Consider the following 17570-nt stretch of genomic DNA (forward strand, 5'->3'; position numbering starts at 1 on the left):
GTTACTAGCCACATTTTCCATGGGAGCCATTTTATGGTGCTGCCCACAACAGTTTCTCAAACTCCCAGATGTGCCCAGGGATCCAAAAATGCCCCTGGCCTGTCATCAACTTCTAGGAGGAAAGGGGAGTTACAAACAGCAGTGTAGTGGAACCAAGGCTTGCAGGGGCGCTGGTGTCCTCTGCCATCCCCTTCAGACTTCCCTGTTCCCACTCAGCTTAGTTGCATTTCTCACAATAGCTGGGGTCAGAGGAATGAATTTCTCCAGCAACAATGTATTGTTTCCTGTTGTAATGCAAAGTATTTTGCGGTATCTTGGTCTTGAATGCGCAATTAAGACCCCTGAGCTTTACGAAAGACCTGCTCCTGGCAAATGAAAACTCCTAGAACTGGTTTGTTGATATGGATCAACACTGTTGCCTGCAATTTTGGACTTTCCTTAGGGCTGTGGCTATGTGGACTGTCATGATGAGTGTCTGCAGTGCAAAATTTACCACTACACCACTGGTTACAAATGTAATTAATATATGTACACACACACACACACACATTATGTATATACCTAATGTTACTGAGCTCTACCTGGGCTGCCAGGGCCAGCCAAAGACATTTTGCAGCCTGAGGGAAAGGTCAAGATGGTGCCTCTCATTCCTTATATAGAAGCCAACTGGATTGGCAGTTGGATCTTACTTCACTACTGGTGGCAGGACGGTGTCCTTCACTCTACCACACCTGAGGGCAGCAGAATCCCTTAGGTGGTGCAGAACAGGTCATGTGTCACACACACACATACAGCTCTCTGTCTTCCAACACCTTAACACTGCTGTCCCTCTCAAGCACCCACCACCTCACGCAGCTGCCTTACTCTGCTTAATGGTAGGGCCGGCCCTGCCTGGCAGTCTGTTTCCCAGGGAGAGAGCTGGTGAGGAAGAAGATGGTGGTAGCTGCTGCTGCTCCTTACTGCCATCACAGCTCACTCAGCCTCCCAATCTGGGGTGTGGTAAGAAGGCAGAATGCCCCCCCTAGGTCATGTCTAGTATGGGTCCAATAAAGCCATAGACACCGGGTAAGGATCCAACGCTGTTTTATTGCTGCAGCAAGGCTGACTACAAGAAAATATACTCCAGCCCCCAGGAGACCTCAGGCTGGTGTTCTTATAGCAAGCTGATGTTACATACGCAAAAGCACGCATGCATCAGTAATTTTCCACACTGCTGCATAGACTAGTGTGCAGTGAACGAAACAGTTACTTTAGCACTTAGCAGGTGTTACAAAACCGTTAGGCAGATTCTTCTCAACTTGGCAATAAGCCCAGGACATGTGGTTACTTGATGCACACTCGGGGGTGGGGGTTACATGTTTTCACTCAAGCAGTTTATTTCTCGGAACATTTCTTGCTAATGTGACAGCTAAAAGTTCATAAACAGCATAACCATCCCATCAGCCTTAGCTAAGGTTATATAGCGGGCAAACATGGAGTCACTTTGGTCAAGCTAGTAACAACTAACCTTATATGGTCGAGCCTCTGAACCCTAACTGTCGAGATTATAAAAGGAAATGGGGAAGGAGCTTCTTTGCGCTTCTCAGGGGTAAAGGGTGGGCGGGCAATGGGATGAGTGATCGTTGCAACCGTGCCCAATTTATTTAAATGGAAGTGGCAACCTGATCCTATCCATGTTTACTCAGATGTAAATCCCCCTGAACCCAACGTGGGACTGACTTCCATGCAAATGTGCGTAAGATTTTGAGCTCGCAACAGTGACAACAAAGAGGAGGAGGAGCTCTTTGTGGTGAGCCTGCTGCAGCGGCACGGGTTTCGATGGGTGCCCAACCATAAGGACAATTCAGTCCAAGACAAAATATAAAGTGCACAGTAGCTGAATACTGTAGGTACCCTTTTCTTTGTTAGGCAGATTTCTGCTGACTGGTTAACAGATAGAGGCAGGAGCCAGGTGTGTACAAGTGTGTAAAGCAAGGGCGTCAAACTTCCTTCAGGCTGAGGGCCGAATTCTTTCAGAGACACTTTCAAGGGGCCAATCTCATGATGGACAGAAAGCAAAAGAGGGTGTGGCCAAAATTCCAACACATTTTAGCTTCAAGCTCTTCCTGCCAGTAAGCCTTAGGAGAGGCATTTCACCTTTTGATAATATGTGTGTGTGGGGGGGAAACTGCACAAAAGCTGGAAACCCTGAAAGGATTAGTAGTTGCAGGGGGGAAGAGGTGAGGCCTGGGGAAATGGCATAGCCCGCTGGGGAACCCTGGAGTGCCAGTTTTGGTCCCCGGGTAGACTAGATTTGGCCGCTAGGCCTGAGGTTCTGCCCTATGGAGTGAGCCCTGGGTGTACAGGCACACACACCTCAACACAGAAGTTTAACCTACTGGCTGATCCTTCTGTTTCTGCAGAGTCAGCTGAGGCCATGGACAAATTCCCTCTCTGCAGAAATGTACTCCTGGCCTTCTAACTGAGCATCCCTGGATGTTATTGATATTTTATTAAACAAATTATTTCCTAATCAGACATATAACACTGAGTCACCATATTAAAATTACGTTTTGCTGTCTTTTTTCTTCTTTTTATTCCCCAGGGGCTCCTGAGCCAACAGCTGTGTGGGACAGGCAGAAATTCAACAGCTGAACGTTTTCCTGGCATAGATATGCATTGAAGAGAACAGCCTCATCTGCTGAATTTCTGCATGCCCTAGACTGTTGCGGGCACAGGAGCCCTGTGAGAAAAAGGAAAAAGGAAAAAAAAGTGGTAATTCTGTGACTCACTCACTCCTATTTTTTGTCCTATGAGGATGTAAAGCAGTAATGATTTCTGGAGTTTCCCCCCATGCAGCAGCTGACAGTGTCCAGGTTTTGCTTGCGTGTGTGCAAACAAAGCTTTGTGGCTGCTTACTTTCTTTCCTTTTTTCTTTATGTGTGTTATGAATGGATGGCATTTGAAAGGGTTCGCCTGCGGATAATTGAGAGTAGAGCGTTGCTATGATCCAGAGAGTCATAAAGGACAAGTTAGCAACCAGGATTCAAGGAAGAAGGAAATGAGTGCAAAAATACAGATGGGGGGTGGGGAGGCTAGCTGCAGGTGGTGACAAAGGAATGGCTCAGTGATGGCCAAGCTGAGATCCTATTAAACAAATTTGAAATAACACTCCAGATGTAAGAAACCTGACAAAACTGCACTGGATCAGCTAAACTCGTAGGACACAACAGGATGGACCTGGAATCCCTAACTCCATACAGTATTCCCCCCACTCCTGCACCACTGTCACTGAGTGGAGACTGCTGGGTTAAGTTCAGCCCTAACTACAGTTGCCATTTGCCAAAGCTCACCATTTCCCCCCTCCCCCCTCCTCCTCTCCCCTTTCCCCTTCTGTCCTCCTCCTTGCCCACTCCCTGATGGACTGAGTTGCTTCAGCAGTGGCCCGCCTCGCTTCAGACTGCCTCGGTGCTGGTCTGATCTGCTTTGGATCTCAACGAGGTCCTGAAGCAGCCCGACTCACTTTGGTATTTGGATTCGGAACCCAAGCAATACACAGCCCTATTTTAAAGCCATGTAACTTCGTGGCCCCCCTTCATGGATCACTGCCTTGCTGTGGCGAAGGGGCTTGCGTAACTCAGTGAAGCCATAAGCTATGCCATGCAGGGCCACCCAAGACAGACAGGTAATGGTGGAGAGTTCTGACAAAATGTGGTTCACTGGAGAAGGAAATGGCAACCCACTCCAGTATTCTTGCCAAGAAAACCCCATGGAACGCATCACATGGCTAAAAGATATGACACTGGAAGATGAGCCCCTCAGGTCGGAAGGCGTCCAATATACTACTGGGGAAGAGCAGAGGGAATTTCCAAGTAGCTCCAGAAAGAGTGAAGTGGCTGGGCCCAAGCTGAAAGCACACTCAGCTGTGGATGTATCTGGTGGTGAAAAGAAAGTCCGATGCTGTAAACAACAATATTGTTTAGGAACCTGGAATGTCAGATCAATGAATCAAGGTAAGCTGGAGGTGGTCAAACATGAGATGGCAAGATTGAACATTGACATCTTGGGAATCAGCGAGCTCAAATGGACAGGCATGGGCGAATTTAATTCAGGTGACCATCATATCTACTACTGTGGGCAAGAATCCCTTAGAAGAAATGGAGTAGCACTCTTAGTCAAGAAAAGGGTGGGAAAAGCAGTATTGGGGTACAATCTCAAAAACGATAGAATGATCTCAGTACGAATCCAAGGCAAACCATTCAACATCACAGTAATTCAAGTCTATGCCCCAACCACTGGTGCTGAAGAAGCTGAGGTTGATCGGTTCTATGAAGACCTACAACACCTTCTAGAACTAACACCAACAAAAGATGTCCTCTTCATCATAGGGGATTGAAATGCTAAAGTAGGAAGTCAAGAAATCACCGGGATAACAGGCAAGTATGGCCTTGGTGTACAAAATGAAGCAGGACAAAGGCTAATAGAGTTTTGCCAAGAGAACACGCTGATCATAGCAAACACTCTTTTCCAACAGCACAAGAGGCGACGCTACACATGGAATCACCAGATTGTCAATATCGAAATCAAATTGATTATGTCCTTTGCAGCCAAAGATGGAGAAGCTCTATACAGTCAGTAAAAACAAGACCTAGAGCTGACTGTGGCTCAGATCATGAGCTTCTTATTGCAAAATTTCAGCTTAAATTGAAGAATATAGGGAAAACCACTAAACCATTCAGGTATGACCTAAATCATATCCCTTATGAATATACAGTGGAGGTGAGGAATAGATTTAAGGGATTAGACCTGATAGACAGAGTGCCTGAGGAACTATGGATGGAGGTCCGTAACATTGTTCAGGAGGCAGCAACGAAATCCATCCCAAAGAAAAAGAAATGCAAGAAAGCCAAGTTGCTGTCTGATGAGGCTTTACAAGTAGCTGAGGAAAGAACGGAAGCGAAAAGCAAGGGAGAAAGGGGAGGATATACCCAACTGAATGCAGAGTTCTAGAGAATAGCAAGGAGAGACAAGAAGGCCTTCTTAAATGAACAATACAAAGAAATCGAGGAAAACAACAGAATGGGAAAGACTAGAGATCTTTTCAAGAAAATCGGAGATCTCAAGGGAACGTTTTGTGCAAAGACGGGCATGATAAAGGACAAAGAAGGCAGGGACCTCACAGAAGCAGATGAGATTAAGAAGAGGTGGCAAGAATACACAGAAGAACTATACAGGAAAGATCTGAATGTCCTTGATAGCCATGAGAGTGCGGTCACTGAACTTGAGCCGGACATCCTCGAGAGTGAAGTCAAGTGGGCCTTAGGAAGCATTAGTAACAACAAAGCTAGCGGAGATGACAGTATTCCAGCTGAGCTATTTAAGATCCTAAAAGATGATGCTGTTAAAGTGCTGCACTCAGTATGCCAACAAATTTGGAACACTCAGCAATGGCCACAAGACTGGAAAAGGTCAGTTTACATTCCAATTCCAAAGAAGGGCAATGCCAAAGAGTGTTCAAACTACCATACAATTGCGCTCATTTCACGTGCCAGCAAGGTGATGCTCAAAATCCTACAAGCTAGGCTTCAGCAGTATGTGAACCGAGAACTACTGGAAGTACAAGCTGGGTTTCGAAGAGGCAGAGGAACTAGAGATCAAATCACCAACATTCGCTGGATCATGGAGAAAGCAAGAGAATTCCAGAAAAACGTCTATTTCTGCTTCATTTACTACGCTAAAGCCTTTGATTGTGTGGATCACAACAAACTCTGGCAAATTCTTAAAGAGATGGGAGTACCAGACTACCTTACCTGTCTCCTGAGAAACCTGTACGAGGGTCAAGAAGCAACAGTAAGAACCGAACATGGAACAACCGATTGGTTCCAAATTGGGAAAGGAGTACGACAAGGCTGTATATTGTCACCCTGCTTATTTAATTTATATGCAGAGTACATCATGAGAAACGCCGGATTGGATGAATCACAGGTCGGAATTAAGATTGCTGGGAGAATTATCAACAGCCTCAGATACGCAGTTGATACCACCCTAATGGCATAAAGCGAAGAGGATCTAAATTCTAAAGAGCCTCTTGTTGAGGGTGAAAGAGGAGAGTGCAAAAGCTGGTTTGAAACTCAACATTAAAAAAACTAAGATCATGGCATCTGGCCCCATCACTTCCTGGCATATAGAAGGGGAAGAAATGGAGGCAGTGACAGATTTTATTTTCTTGGGCTCCAAGATCACCACAGATGGTGACTGTAGCCATGAAATTAAAAGATGCTTGCTCCTTGGGAGGAAAGCTATGGCAAACCTAGACAGCACAGTAAGAAGCAGAGACATCACCTTGCTGACAAAGGTTCATATAATCAAAGCTATGGTTTTCCCAGTAGCAATGTATGGCTGTGAGAGCTGGACTATAAGGAAGGCTGAGCGCCGAAGAATCGATGCTTTCGAACTGTGGTGCTGGAGAAGACTCTTACGAGTCCTCTGGACTGCAAGGAGGTCAAATCAGTCAATCCTAAAGGAAATCAACCCTGAGTGCTCATTGGAAGGACAGATACTCATTGGAAGGACAGAAAAGGAGAAGGGGATGGCAGAGGATGAGATGGCTAGATAGCATCACTGATGCAATGAATATGGACTTGAGCACACCCCGGGAGAGAGCGCAGGACAGGAAGGCCTGGCATGTTATGGTCCATGGGGTCACGAAGAGTCGGACACGACTGAACGACTGAACAACAACAAACTTCGTGGCCATCGACACAACTTGTGGAAGTGAGTTCCATAGCTTAACTATGCACGTTGTAAAGAATTACTTCTTACTGTCTGTCCTGAATCTTCCACCATTCAGCTTTATTGGATGACCCAGGGTTCCAGTCTGATGTGAGAGAAGGCAAAATAAACATAAAAGAAAATACATGCTATTTACTAAGCACTGAGCAGGAGATAGAGAACACTTTGGGGATTTCTGTGAATCCAACCTGCAGACTGGTTTTTCACATTTGGGGTGGGAGGTGGGATTTGCACTAATTTGCATTAGTGCAAGTGCACATTAGTGCTAATATGCATTAGCTAACAGGCACCGGGACCGCGGTGGCTTAGTGGTTAAGACGCTGAACTGCAGACTGGAAGGTCGGCAGGTCAGCAGTTCGAGACCCGAGTGCTGCGTGACGGAGTGAGCTCCCGTCTTCAGTCCCAGCTTCTGCCAACCTAGCAGTTCGAAAGCAAGAAATTGCAAGTAGGTAAATAGGTACTGCCTCGGCAGGAAAGGTAACAGCGTTCCGTGCACCTCGGTGTTCAGTCATGCCAGCCACATGGCCACGGAAGCGTCTTCGGACAGCGCTGGCTCTTTGGCTTAGAAACGGGGATGAGCACCGCACCCTAGAGTCGGACACGACTGGTTGGGGACACCTTTACCTTTACCTTTAACAGGCATTAGAGTTAATGCAAATTAGGGCAAATAGAATGAAAATCTGGTTAAAACAATCTGATTTAGTCAATGAGCCGACATTGTAACAAAGCATGCCTGATAATATGCGAAGCACAGACAGAATCGATTTAACAAAATCCGTACATCCCTACTTTGTGGTTAAGGACACTGACTGCAGATCAAAACTGTTGAAGCTGATAACTGCTCTTTGCTGGCTCAATTTAGCAGATTTTTAACAAAATAAAAGCTAATTCTTTCTCACAGAGAAAACATTTTATTTTATTTATTTAAAATGTTTGTATAGTCTACAAGGCAGATGAAATAATTGTTTTAAAATGGTGCTTACTTAAGCTTCCAGTGTATGGCTGAGTGGGTCTTGAGAAAGAACACCTTCACTGGGCTCCTATCTCTCAGTGGGTCCAATTCTTCACCTGCAGGTTCCCCATGCCTTCATGAGGACATATAAAACTGAGTCACCGTGTTAAAATTAGTTTTGCCATCTTTTGTTAGGCCCTGTTCAGACGTGAAGGGGGAAAGGGCAGTTAGGGTAACAAGGGAGGGAGGGGGCTTAGCGAAACCACAATGAGCATGCTTGTAGCATGACCAGGAACCACACAGCACCACATGGTTCCCATAACCACCCCCCTCCGTGATTCCAGTGGTTCTCACGCCATGAAAATGCACACGCCAGCTGCTCCATCTGTTGCAATGCGCTGGCGACCATAGAGAAAGTCCACTCTGGCTAGAGCATCGCTGGAAGTGTGGGGTGCTCTAGGCTGCTCTCTGTATGCTCACAGCCTGTAAACCACCTGGAGCCCATTTTAAGCATTGGGAAGCATGACACACATAACGGCAAGCCACCCCAGGCCCCCTTAACCCTGCTGCTGAGGGGTTGTTAGCTGGGGTGATTTCAGAATCATGGTTAGCAGGTTTTTCTCCCCACACGTCACGCTAAGCCACCATGGTTTGCACAAATTCCCTAACCATCATGGCTTCATATGATGTGGGAACAGGTTTGTAGTGTCCAAGGGCAACCTCTACCAACCAACAGCAGTGCAACAGGAAGAAATTCAATCATTGAAGGTTTTCTTGGCAAGGTACAGCTTCATCTGCTGAATTTCTCCATTCCCTGCAGCTGTTGGAGGCACACGAGCCCTGCCAGAAAAAAAAGTATGTGGTACCTCTGTGGGGCTGTTCACATAACACGCTAACCTACACTCAATGGTTGAGTGTGGATTGTTGTTGAACCGTGGGTTAGCCTGTTTGAACTCAGGACATTTTCCACAGGATGGCTTGTTAACCATGGAGCGTGGCTTATTTGTCGCGACCAAGCCACCTTGAGAACCCTTTTTTGTTGGATTGTTCAGGCGTGAAGGGGGAGAGGGCAGTTAGGGTAACAAGGGAGGGAGGAGGCTTAGCGAAACCACAATGCGCATACCTGTAGCATGACCAGGAACCACACAGCGCCCCATGGTTCCCAATGGCTAACAAGTCACACTGGCTAACAAGCCACACTGCATGGTTAACAAGCCACCCTGTGGAAAATGTCCTGGGTTCAGACAGCATGCTAACCCATGGTTCAACAAACAACACACACTGAACCACTGAGCATGGGTAACCATGTTGTGCGAACCCAGTCACTGACTCAGTCATTATAAGGAAGTAAAGCAGCACTAATTCTGGAGTTGTCCCCATGGAGCAGGTAACAGCCTCCCTTATTCACTTGCCTACTTGCAAAGATGGCTTTGTGGTCACTCATTTTCCTTTCCTTTTGCTTTTTGTGTAGCTGAATGGATGGCATTGCAAAGGGCTCACCTTCATATGATTTACAGTAGAGCATTGCTATGATCTGGAGAGTCAGACAGGACAGGTTGGCAACCAGGATTCAGACAGGACAGGTTAGCAACCCCCAGGGGCCCCTTCTCCTGGCCACACACCCTTTCCCCCGACGTTTGATGGTTTCCTGGTTTTGAGTGTTGTTTCCCATTCTAAAAGGCTGAAAAATCTCTCCTAAGACTTAGTTACCAGCAGGAAGATCTTTAAACTGAAATATGCTGGTATTTTAGGTACTGCATCCCTGCCCTTTTGCTTTTGATCTTACCCACCACTGGAATGTGGCACCCAAGAGCTTCTCCAGAACTGCATTCAGCTCTCAGACTGAAAGTGGTTCAACACCCTTGCTGTGGCTGAAAAGCCAGAGTCATTGTGCCAGAAGCACAAGGTAAGCAGACAGTTGTGCAGCAGTTGCTCATATAATTAGAAAACCACCAATCAGTGGTTGAGGGAAAGAGGGTGGGGCCACCTAGAAGACCTCTGAGGGCCAGTTGGGGGAAAGGGGCAGGGCCAGGGGAACGAGGCATGGCCCTCTGGGGGTTCCCAGAGGTCAAGATTGGGGCCTGTCCTGTTCTGGACTGAGCAGAAGCCCACAGGGCTCAGTACAAGGCAGCAAAGCAACAAAGCAGGCGACAATGCAAAACTGGCCAGAACTTGCAGCACCCAGAGAGCTCCTTACGTGAGCAACTTGCTCCAATGAGGTCTGAGGACAAACTGGAATCTTTTATGCTAAAGTCCCAGGCGGCACCCTTTCCTACAAAATGGAAGCCTTAAAGGGACAGGCCTTTGGCCTGCAGCCTCACACTCTTCCATCTCTCCAAGAGCTCATGCCTGGCACACTGCCGGTGTTGGTGCTTCAGCTCCATGGAATGTAGGGCTCCTGTAGAAGGGGGTGCTGGCCCAGTGCTGGAGCTAGGCTTAGGGGTCTCTGGCAGCTCTGCAGTGGTGCTCAGACCTGGAGCTTCTTCTGTCGGAACCACTGGTTCTTTGGCCTTGGGGTCCATGTCACTTCTGGACTCCTGGGTCATGACAGGGCCCCAGGAGGGACAGGTTGGGTCAGGCTGGTCGGGGCGGAGATAGGGGATGGCACCTGGTGGATTGGGGAATAGGGAGCCTAGGTATGCCTGGAGGTTCAGAACTTGAGGATGTGGAGGAGGAGAAGGACGTGATAGCTCAGGATTGGGACAATCCTGCTTGCCTACCTACATTTGTTTAGAACCTAACGGCCAGATTTTGACACCAGTTCTGAATCTGCAGATACTCTTAGGTTACAATCATAAACACTCTTAGGAAGGCCTACTGAACTAAGTGGGACTTGCTTCTGAATAGACAAGTATAGGATTGTGCCATCCGGTGGAGCTGGTGGATCCGACGTCAGTGGTGCGGTGAATCCACTCCGGGTTTCAGTCAGAACTCTAAAGGAGCTATCCAAGGTGCTCTGCAAGGTGCTCTACACAGCACCTTGCAGAGCAACTTGGATAGCTCCCATAGAGTTCTGATTGAAACCTGGAGCAGATTCACCGCACCACTGACGTCGGGGCTACCAGCCTTCGCTGGCACTGTCAATCTTGCAAGAGTCCTCTTGACCTCAAAACAACACTGCTGATCCTCTCTAATATGGGGAACTAAATTACACAGATCCCTGGACTCCTCTGAGGACTCCCTTATATAGCTAGTATGTGCAAAGAGTTCTGGATGAACAAAACGACCTCTAACTGTTTTATTTATACAGTTACTTGATTCTTGCATCTTTGGTCCTAAAGAAAGGCCCTCAGAGGGGCCCGCAAGTTGTATATTAAAAGCACACAAATATTTAACTTTTCTTTAATGCTAGCACTCCCATATAAACACATCTGTGTTAAAAATGTTATGGGGTTTGGCTTTCTGTTTCTTAGAAGTAAAAACAGATGGACACTTCGTTGTTGTTACTTCCCATCGGAAAAGATAGCCTCGCAGATGATAACAGAGGGCAGCAACGTAACATTGATGGATTTATCATCCAGAAAAACAAAGTGAAACACCAACAGCAACCTTAAACGCCATAACAGCAGTTTTAAAAAGCCAAGTTAAAAGGATGTGTCTTGACCCCTTTGCTGAATGCATAGAGAGTGCGAACCAGTCACAGCTCCAAAGGGAGTGTATTCCAGAGTCTGGGAGCAACACAGGAGAAAGCCCTTTCCTAGTGCCCAACAAGCAGGCCTGTGTTGAAGATAAGCATAGCATTTTAGCCCCATGTATAATCAATATAAAATACTAGTTAAAGGCTCTTGCTGTAGCCACTAGATGGCATTACATGTCTCCATGTAATGGTTTGCTATGCAATTATCTGTGTGAATTTCAAAATACTTCTCTCCCCACCCCCCGGCCTCCTTGCCCCTTCCCATGATTTGCAGGAGCAGAATAAATTATGCAAAATAATTACATTAATCATCATAATTCATGTGGCTCTTAGAAAGTAGCGTGTCATAGTACACATTTTGAGATTTAATACAATGGAATAATTGTGACTATTTCTATCCCACTCCTAAAAGAGCCTGGAGAAGTGTACAACATAATCGTAAAACCAGATAATATAGTCAGTGAAACTGCAAGTACAACAAACAGTCTATAAAATCAATAACAAAATACAATCCATGCTTAAAACAAAGAAAAACACAAACTGAGAGTAAAAGTGGTTATACATTAATATTATCAATAACAAACCTAGGCATTACATGTTCAAAGCCCATCATCAAAAGAAAATGTGTCTTCAATTTCTGTCAAAAGATACATGCAAAGACAGAGCCTGACAAATTTCAGTTGGGAGCGCATTCCAGAATTGTGACCCACTTTGCATGTATTCTAGGGCTGTGTGTATTCAATCTGTGCCTTCTTCAGCCTTGACTATGGGCTTCTTCACGCAGAGCTTTTATCCTGCTATTGAGAATAGTTACTCACAGAAGTTTGCGGGTCCTTTAAATGACAGCGTCAGCCTCCAGGGCATCTCCTGCACTAAATGACCTTTACTCCATTTTAAAAGATCGGAGATAATGAACTATCAAATGAACTACCGCACTTGAGTTCCGCTTGAGTTCCCTCATGGAAAGAGGAAAACCCGCAATAAGAGGAGCTAGACCATAGCACCATCAAGCAGCTGTATAATGAAACATATGGAAGACTCAGAAAAGGAGGGAAAGGAGGGGGAAAAGGGGGAGGGAAGGAAGCACTTGTAAAGGGAGCCCATTGTGATCCTGCATTTAAAACAAAAGCAGAAAGCCCCTTTTTAAATGCGGAATTCTAGGCTGGTGTAGAGATGCTGTATATCAGTAGGTTATGAGTCTTTCTTCTGCCCTTTTCTCTAAAGACATCTCAAGGCTTACACTACCACGACCTTATCTGTGTAGTGGTTTTAACAAGAGAAGATGTCAGTCCACCCATATTTCCTCCGCTTCTGTTGCCAGGTTCATCATGGTAGTTTTCACGTTCCAGAAGTTCAGCCAGAGATAGGCAGTGCATATGGGGGAATCCTCTCTCAGTTTCACAGGAAATTCAGTTCTAGCATCTCCTGCTGGGACTTAGGGCATCTCTACACTAGCCTAAAATCCCACATTTAAAACAGGGCTTCCATTTTAAATGTAGGATCACAACAGACTGCTTTTTCACCCACTTCCTTTCCCCCCTCCCCTTTCCCCCTCCTTCTTCCCCTAATCTGAGTCTTCCATGTGTTTCATTGATCTAGCTCCTCTTCTTGAGGCTTTTCCTTATTCACAGAGGGAACTCAAGAGGAACACAAGTGGGGTAATCTGATACCTCATTATCTCCGATCTATTTATAAACGAAAGGTCATTTAGTGCAGGAACAGCCCTGGAGGTTCACAACATCATCTAAAGGGGCCACAAACTGCTGTAAGTTAGCAATCTCAATAGCAGGATAAACGCTCCATGTGAAGGAGCCCTGAATGTTGTAGGAAAGCATTTTAATGTTGATTGTGTTTCCCACAAACATTTTCTCTCTTTCTTGGTTCTCCCCACTTCCTTTTATCATTACAACAACCCCCTGAGGCCAGTTAGGCCGAGAGATAGTGACTAGTCCAATATCCTGTGGTGAGCTTCATGTCTGAATGCGGGATTTGAACCCAGGTCTCCCCACTCTCAATCTGACACTAGAATCGCTACATCACACTGGCACAGGGGCACTCAAGGTGTAAGAGGCAATGATCTGAGATTACTTGTCAGGGGTCAGATTGTTCCTGTCAGTATGAATATGTGAACTCAGCGTGCACAAGAAAGAGGAAGATGGTTATCTAATGCTTGAGCAGTCAGAAGCGTAATTTCCTTTGCCAGTAATATATTTTCTCAGCAAATTTATTATGAAATAGATTGCAAATATAATAGCATGCAAACATTGTAGACAGACTTCAAAAGAAGATTAAATATGAAGATACTCTTCCTCCAGAAGCACCACATTTTAGAGAGGTGGAATCAGTGAATCATATCTCCACTCCTGTTGTTTAAAGATGTTGCCATTTTCACACAACTCATCAGTGGCCTGAATTAGTATTCACAGCAGAAAGCAGTTTTGCATTCCAATGCAGCTTTCAGGCTGCATTGTTTCTGCATGCAAGAGGCAGGTTAGGATCCTGATTAGGTTACTTCTTGGATAGGTTGCCATAGGGTCAAGATACACTAGTGTTTTATCCTGGTACTGTAACGTGTGACTAACTTGTGCAGCACGCGACACACGCCCCAGCCTGTTGTCATTCCATTTCTCTCAAACCACTTTTACTATGATTGTTTTCACTGACTGAAGTGTCCATGTTCTACCAAATCATGTGTGCTCCAATCTAGCAGTATTATAACTCTTACCGGCGAGAGTGGCTTTAAAGCTGTAGAACCTGTTGTACAATATTTCCCCCTACCTTCTCTTCCCCACCAGTCCTCCTCGTCCTCCATCCCTTCCCTGCTTTTTCCTTGCATAATTTTGATGGAATTTGCAGTTAGGAAATTAGTTATATTGTTTTAAAGGGTATTTGTCATGGCGCACTTACATACTGCGCAGCTGTGAATATTCACACAAGTAATTTGTAAACCTGCAGCCCTGCACAGCTACAAAGGTGTGCGTGCAATTAATGGGAATAAAGAAAGAAAAAGAAAACTGGAAAGGCAGCATGACCTGTTTCTACAGCAGCACTATACTGTGGCTTGTGGCATGCACTCTGGGAGTGTCTACATGAGAACAGAATGAGAATCACGTAGGGGTATAATCTGGATTTCCATGAAATCAGCTTAGGTCCATCAGCGGCATATGAAGCAAGAAAAGCAGAGTAGACAGTACCTAAAAACACGCTTTACAAAGGCCAAATTGCTGTTGAAATCACCTTACTTTGGGGCAGAGTGGGAGGAGTCCATAGCAGAAGTGACCGTCATCAACCCCATTGATGCTGCTTAGCCAATGAGAAAGGCTTGGTCCCCATCCTTCTCCATGCTCCTCTGCTCAGGGAAGTTTCACGGGGAAGTATTCCGATTGTTTTCCCTAAGCCAGCTGCAAGGCTGCTGCTGTTCCTGCCTCTGCTTCCTGACCACAAACTAAGCTTCCTCCTCCTGCCCACACTTTTATGAATGGGAGAGAAGAGGTAGTTCCCCCTGAACCCCAAAAGAGTACTTTTATGAATGAGGAAGGCAAGCTAGTTACTCTGCCTGTGGAAGGAAGCAACACTGAAACCCCGAAACAGCACACTGTCACTTTAATGAATGAGAAAGGCAGGCGAGTTACTCTGCCTATGGAAGGAAGCAATAGGGAAACCCCTGAAGCCCCAAAACAGAGCACTGTCACTTTTATGAACGAGGAACACAGGCTAGTTACTCTGCCCGTGGAAGGAAACAATACGGAAACCCTGAAGCCCTGAAACAGCGCATTGTTGCTTTAATGAACGAGAAAGGCAGGCGAGTTAAGCAGTGGGAAACAAAGCCCCCCAAAAGTGCAGCAAAATGTGCAGAATCACAGCAGCAAATAATCAGACATGAGTGTCCATTGTGAGTAACAGGCTCACTTCCCTCCGCATCCCCCCTTTCTGTGCTCAGTGATATGCGAGGAGACAACCAGTTCCTTCCCAACCTGGCGCCCTCATTTTTTTTTTTTGTGATGTGGAACAAATTAAATTCAAAATAAACCGGGGCAATCAGCTGTTCCCTTACTTCCAAGTAGGCGTGCTGAGCTTGTGTTTACCCTTGGGTGGGCATTCTGCTCTTTGCTCAAGTGCACTTGAGGGCAATGAGTTCCCCAAACCCCGACGGCTGCCATTCTGCAAAGCAGCGATGCGGTGGGGAAAGAAACACAACAAAAGGTGCAGCCCACCTACTGTGCTGCAACAGCAGAGCCCCCCCCCCAAAAATCACATGTAAGAAGCCGCATTTAATATGGGGATATGGGGCACACTGCACTGGAAGCGGGCTTAAAGGGAAAATGCGGCGCAAAACGCCTCTGAAAAAGCTCCGGGTTTCAGGCTGGAAACAGCGGCTTTGTTGTAGAGTGGCCACAATGTCATGTGTCCCTAATGACTTTAAGCCACAGCAGCACTGGAGAAAACCTCCCATGTGGATGGGCCCCCTGTTATAAATGCATAAAACACAAGTGAGCTTTCAAACTCCTCCTCCTTCTGCTGCAGTTACAACAGTATACGTTGGTCTGTGGAACTTGATCGCATTATAAACACAGTGGGCACCTCACCGTATTCCTTAACGAGCGCCACAGAGCAGTAATGGGGTTTGAAGGGGGGAAAGTCCGGCATAGTGGTGCCTCAAACAAAATGGTGCTCTGCTATAGATCATCTCATAGCGAGAAGCACATTCTATCAACTTTGGTTGATACACCTGCCTGGAAGAGAGGGATTTGACAATTGTGGTGCATGCTCTGGTAGTCTCTCTAATGCACTTTACATGGGGCTGCCCTTGGAAATTATTTGGAAGCTTCCAGCTAGTCCAGAACGCGGGAGCTGGGCTGATTACTGGCACTGTTACAGAGCACAAGTGGGACCTGCAACAAAATGTTGCAGTGTGTTTTCCTATTTAGTGCTCCAACCAGCCAGTCCTCCTTGCCTTCTTTGAGTATACTCCATCCGGTTCCCCACCTCCAAGAGACACCAAGCAGTCTTTGGCCACTGAGCACGCTCATTCCTCATTGGGCGACTGTGCGTGTGTCTATGTGTGGGTCCTGTAGATTCTTTCTACTTCTGTAAACCTTGGAGTTCCTTCCTCTTGTATGTATCTCAGCAGCTCCATTTTGGCACCTGAGTTTACTATTAGTGTATATGAGTGAGGTCCCACAACAAAATGTTTGTGTGTGCAAGAGCAGAGGGCTGTGAAGGCACAGATCCAGTTGCCTCTCATCTGGCTTGATCCTGCCTTCAAAGCTTCCCCATCTCAGGTTGCCCAGAGTGAGAGAGAGAGAGAGAGAGAGAGAGAGAGAGAGAGAGAGCGAGCGCAAGCCCCGTCATTTGAGGAAGGAAGATTGTGCCTGCTTTCTTTGCCTGCTCCATCCACTTCTCTTTCTTCTGCAAACTGTATGCATGCAGTGTCCTTGTTTTCCTTGTTTGTTTCTTTTTTACTGTACTTCTGCAAATTTTGGGGTTCCCCAAGCATGCTGATACCTTCCTTTTGTATGTGGGCTACATAAGCGGCACACTCACCCCATGAAGTTGGGAAATAAAGGGAATATGGTATGTGACACTATTTATTCTCTATGAGTCCCGCTGCCTGCCAGTTTGGGGGCAGGGGCAGACTCAAGGAGCCGGTATTTACCTCTGAAACCCCTCATAGGCTGAGTCCAGGATATTTGAGAGAACAGCTTCTTCTGTATGGACTTCCTGTCCACTGAGATCTAACTTCTCTCCTAGAATTATTCTCATGTTACCCTTTCTTCTCTTTTCTCCGCATATGATTTCCAAACTTACTTTGTAAGCTTCTCGGGGCATTTATGTTATTCCATAAAGCAGCCTTCTTCAACCTGGAGCCATCCAAGTGCATTAGACTACAACTTCCAGGATCCTTGACCACTGGCTTTGTGAGACTGGTCATTGCATTTTGCGAGTTACATTTGATTTTATGTGTTATGTACGGATCAGCATTTATGTATCTATAGTTCATATTAGGTTTTAGGTGAATGGGTTACTGTAATATGAATAATGATAGGCTCCAGCAAGGCTGTGAGCTATGGAATATTAGGGGTCTCAGAAACCATGCCGAAAGCACTTCTGAAAACTGGGTGACGAGGCCCTCACAGTCAGCGAGTGTCGTGTCTGCAATTACAGCATCCTGTAGAACAGTGGCTTGAAACAGCCCTTGTAACACCCTGT

Source organism: Heloderma suspectum, chromosome 5, assembly GCF_057233095.1.
Source record: "Heloderma suspectum isolate Gila_16-S chromosome 5, 16-S_ref, whole genome shotgun sequence".
NCBI classification, from domain to species: domain Eukaryota; kingdom Metazoa; phylum Chordata; class Lepidosauria; order Squamata; family Helodermatidae; genus Heloderma; species Heloderma suspectum.